The 5,424-nt window shown below is 39.2% G+C and overlaps 1 long non-coding RNA gene across 1 annotated transcript; it reads right to left on the bottom strand.

Moving 5' to 3' along the window:
• Positions 1-687: 687 nt before the first annotated feature.
• On the bottom strand, positions 688-5,095 carry LOC126915867 (uncharacterized). The gene is made up of 2 exons (XR_007710368.1): positions 1,999-5,095; positions 688-1,925 (listed from the first exon to the last, which is right to left on the bottom strand). It is a non-coding gene; the product is annotated as an uncharacterized LOC126915867 (long non-coding RNA).
• Positions 5,096-5,424: the final 329 nt, after the last annotated feature.

The following is a 5,424-nucleotide window of genomic DNA, read 5'->3' as shown; positions in this document are numbered from 1 at the left end:
AAGGAACAGCGAAATTTGATGCGATATAGATTTCATGAACCTTCAATTTCATCATGCGTCGCAAACTGGAACGACGTTATGCGTACAGTTTGTTACCGATGCTATTTCCACGAAAGCATGTAGCCGGAAGCATAGTACGCGATAACAGACATTGTCGTTTTCGTTGCATGTAGTTTGATGTTGCCATAACGGAACTCGAGAACTACTCTCGATATTAGTAGGTGGAATGCGTCTTTCTAGCATAGTAGATTAAATTCTCACCAATGTTACCGGTACGTCAAACGATATTTTGCACTAGTTCAATACCTAGGTATTTTAAAATATCTGACATCTTTTATTAATCATATGATATCGAAATAATCATTCTCTACCCCTATAAACGAAAAGTATCCTTTCATTCTTCGAGTCTTCCAATTCCGAATATTCTCATATCTCTCTAACATCTCCTGTTCAAATTTTTCTAAAATTCTCGCGTAATCATCCCATGCATACAAATACATCATCCAACTTGATCTTCATCGTGCATGTGTCTAACAATAAATGCACACGACGAATGAAATACATTCACCTCTTCTTTCTCATCCTCTCTCCTCCTTCCGTTTTTTTATCCGTATTTTTTATCCATCTGATTTAAAACCATAATTTCATCGATTAATAATATGTAGGTGTTCTGAAAAACATTCAACATCGGAATACAATTTTATAATCTCATATACACTGTGTGGATCTACAAACGTTCAAAGATCAGTATTCACGATCCGATTCAATCACGACAGATACAACAACGGTATCGGTGTTCAACGCGAAAATTGAAATAATCCGCTGAATCTTTTCTCCTGCGATCAGCAAGCATTCGAGGCAATTCGTACAGTGCACAAAAGGGATCTCTGCAGCGGCGTGATCGCGCGTCAGTGGCAATATTGAAAGGATGAAATCCCCATTTACGCTTTCAGCGATCGTCGTTGATACATCATTCCGTGTACTAGCGACAGAGTTTCATGGACCGTACCGGACCAGACAACAATGGTTGATCCGGGCGAATGGTATTTTTATAGTTTCAGGGCCTCGCGACGTTGTCCGGATGGACGAGTAGAGTCCAGGCGCGTTCGCGCGCTTATTCGTTTCGGCAACAACAAAAGCTCGGCAGATTGATGCGCGATTGCTCTGAGGCAAGAGCTTGAAACTTTTCAGACAGCAAAATGGCTTTCTCGTAAAAATGTGGCGCAATTCGTATCGTTGCTCACGTTTGTACGCGTGCGGTTGGAAATTTGTTGTTCCTCGAAATAAAAAAGAGAAGGGAGAAAAATAAATGAGAAAGTAACACATAATCGATAAAACAGAACTGTTAATGTATACTTACAGAGATCAAACAATGAAGATCCATACGAGTACTATCGAGTAACAAATTCTATAAAAGAAAATACAGAAAACGAAAAAAGAAAACAGCACCGGAAACAAGTCAAGCACAACTAACAAATGACATCCGCAGTAGATGCCCCTAAAAAAGAAATAAGAAGAAAATAAGGGATGAAGTAAAAGAAGGAGGAAGGTAAGAGAAGAAAAAGGCAAAACACTTGTCGTTGATCAAGGTGAATCGATGAACGTGTAAGAGCACATACGTAGTTGGACACCGGTTTAGTTGGGTTCGATCGGAATCGAAGGGGGTGACGCGTGTATCGGCCTTAAACGGCTGCTCGTTTACGACATCGTGGGGCCAACACAGTAGCTACATCAGGCGGTGGTACAGACTTGGTGTAAGTGGCAAGAGTTGCCAGTGAGCCGGAGAAACCCTTTTTAGGTTAATGCAGAATGGTATAGTGCACTCGAGCGCGCAAGAGTGTCCCAGCGGCACTTAAATTACACCGATGCGCCTGTAAAAGCCTGGTCCCATGCAGGATGAATGCAACTAGAAGTAACGTTGCTGGCTACAATAACAAGGTCAACGTTTTTTATCCCGTCTATAAATTTTCCTTGGCTAACATATAGGGCTGCAATTACGCATTGGTGTTTGTTGCAAAAATTGCGTTTCGCTTGTGCCTGCGCTGTTGTAATCTCGTTGAAGGAACGATATTCGGGAACGGTGCACTAAATATTCCAGCGAATTGCGCTAACTTCTGACGATTTCTTCGATTAACGCATTCGCACGTTCCGCCTTTAAAATCTCTCTCTAAAACAAAAGAACAAAACTATAGGTACACATTTTTCTTGAATGTTGTTCCGCTTAGAGCAGGCTAATTTCTCTTAGAGTTTCTTCTGTATTTAAAAAGAAAGCGTGGAATAAGGAAGAAAGGGTGAAAGAAGCTGCTGGAATTACTTAAAAATCGGCAACAACATCAAGTAGATGTTTTTGTTGAGAAAGTTTTGTTTGAAACCAGACAAGTGTAGAACCTCACGAATAAGATTAAATCGGAGTGTCAGACTTCAATGGGATAATTGATTCTATGTACCATAATACTTTATGGATGATGGAATAGTTAAAGTAAATGATTCGTTTATTGAATAAGTATATTCGCAATGACATAATCTATTTTTCGAGATCCTCTTAATCATTCGAAAAACGACCACCGCGAAACACTTCCCATCTCGTGTACTTGTCACTAACTTTAGTATTCTTGTACACAAGGATCACTGTTTGTGCAAGTTACTTACAACTAGTCATTTGTCATTCGCTATCTTAAAGTAACTTCTACATAAATCAAGCGTCATCGCTTGGTATCTGATTCTCTGTACAAAAAACCATAATCCAATGCTGCTTTACTCGTTTATTAGAATCATGTTCATCGCTATCGAGTCTCATAATTTCTATATCACAGTATATTTATATATATTTCCATGTTAATTAAATCCGAATATTTTTTATTTTAACCTGAATTGCTCAATTTCATGGTATGAGTAAACATTTTAATGAAATCTGAAACGCTATTAAAATATTTAATTAGAGGGAACAAGCGTTTGCGCTAAATTCTTGGAATTTTCATATTCCTTTACTCTCACTCTGCTTAAACGGAATAATAAATTTATATTTTTGGATTTTACATTTTCGTTAATTATTTTACTAAATATATTTTCGCCTAGCACTGTTTCAGTACTTTTATACAAATTTTCTAGCAAACTTTTATCACTTACAAATAAAATTTGGAAGTCATTTCTTCGCGTACTATTTTTATGATTCACAATGCGAATAGATCGGACTTAAATGATTTTTCTTGGCCGATGCCCCGGGCCTGTTCATCGACTCAAAACGTCGTAGTCAACGTTGGTGGCAACTGGCGATGGTGAAAAACGGGTTTAGTCCGGACATCGTTAGCTGGTTTATTACCGATTAAAGACTCGACGAAAGACGCACACGGAATTGGCGTATTTGGGAACTGATTGCGACACGGAACGATAATTATAAATTACGCGGTTTTTACGCTTTACTGCGGTGGGTTACGGTTCTCTTCTCCTTCGACTCGTAATGAAAATCATTAATTCAACCATTGTGCGTGATCGTACAACTCACGAGTTTGCCGGTCAAGGTCCGGGAACAGCTATTTTCAACCACGACGAATACAAAGACGATTATTCGTCCGAAGCGTAGATCATCGACAACAGCTGTTCGAGAAATGGCAATGCCTGTTTGCTCATTGACTTAAAATCATGGAGTACGTTTACGAAATAATGAAACTTTATTTTCAATGGTTTGAGCGAGATAAAGGGAAAATGATTAAAGAGTTTTAACTGGTGCGAGTCATTGATTAGATTCGCCAGTGGTGTTATGAAAGTTACTACTTTAACTTTATGAATTCGAATAATCAAGTGAAATTCGAATCTCGCGTGCTTGAATGTTTCAAACATTTAGAGATTGTGTACTTCAGAAACTCGAGAAAATTCCATATTATTCAATGTAATTATGAAACAAGTATTTTATTAAACTGCAAAGTTCTTCTTAATCGTAGATCCTCGTAGAACGCGTAGTTGTCTTTAACGTCTTGCAGAACCTTAGATTCCCTTCAATATTCCCTTCATACGAATCTAAACGTTATTAGAAAAATGGATGCATTGAAACCAATTTCTTTCACTACATCGTTAAGAATCTATGCAAAAGCCATCTGTAAAAAAATAAATTCAAACCTCTAAATGCCTCAAGAATTAATCCAAACCGCGTTTCGTCAGAAATAGCCCCCAAGCTACGAGTATATCAAATAAACGTACATACTCATCTTCCAATAAAACGTCTAAGCGAAGGAACGAACCAGTACTACTATGCCATACCGACTATAATTTCACCGTTTCAGAGACGTTCGAGTCGAATTCTGGGAAATTCCGGCTATTGTCGATTCTCGTACATTCGCGTATATTTCGCTCGAACCGTTTCGCGGAGAACGTGTTTGCCACGAAGAAGACGGCGACAATCCCGACGTTCGTATTTCGATATCGAGAAGCATCCTTATTCACTGTTCACCATCGGATTTATGTGACGACTACAGATATGCGCTTGTCGTAGGTAACGGCGGATTTATCCAACTTAATTCGAGCGAAACTCCCTCGAGTTTCGTCGCAACGTCGCATCGCGCGCGACGCCTCGACTACGTCGTTATCCGCGCGATGACGCTCCAACGAGCCTCGCTATTATTTAATGGATGCAATAATCCGTAGCTTTTTCCCTCGTCGATCCTCGTTCTTCTCTCTTTCTCGCTTCTTTTCTCGTCTGGTCGGCCAACTTCCACGTTGCTGTCCGTTATCATCGGCGAAGAACGCGGCGCTAGTTAATTAATTTCCCCGTCACGTCGTTTCTCGCCGCGGAACGTATGTTCCGCCGTTGCGTAACGCGACGAAAAGACGCGACGGGATTATCAGGGCTGCAACTTTTAGGATTACGCAACGACGTTAATTAATTTCGTGACAACGATTCGATCGATGAGCCGCGGCGAGAAACGACAAGGAATTACGAAGTTCCTTCGATGCCATGTGGTTCACGGATTTATGAGCGAATTAATCCCTCCTGAGAGCTAAAGATGGATGTATCTACGATCACGCGGATGGCAGGGGTCATTTTGATACGTACTGGAAACATTTTCGCCCGTGTTTAAGGAGCAAAGCTATATTAATCTTATGTAGGATATTGTCACAGTGATGAGCGAAATTTTTGATACAGATCAAGTTTCCTGGCAAAGTCTTGTATAAACTTTTGAGGATTTTTAATTTAATTCTTTTTTGTAATTACTATGTCATATATAGTGGTATTCTCCATATGTATAATTGCGATTTTTTGATGCATTTAATTTTAGTCTATGGATTATAATTGCATTTTGCTTTTTATTGTTCGGAATATATATATCTAAAGGTATTATAATATCAGGAGTAATGTAAATCATAAAGGTTAAAACCCGATTTCTTCGAAACAAGCGCTTAACTGCCTGTCCGAGATAAAACCATTATACC

The sequence above is a fragment of the Bombus affinis genome, chromosome 4 (assembly GCF_024516045.1).
Source record: "Bombus affinis isolate iyBomAffi1 chromosome 4, iyBomAffi1.2, whole genome shotgun sequence".
NCBI lineage: Eukaryota > Metazoa > Arthropoda > Insecta > Hymenoptera > Apidae > Bombus > Bombus affinis.
Note: the sequence above shows the minus strand (reverse complement) of the source record. Positions and strands in the feature narration are given on the sequence as shown.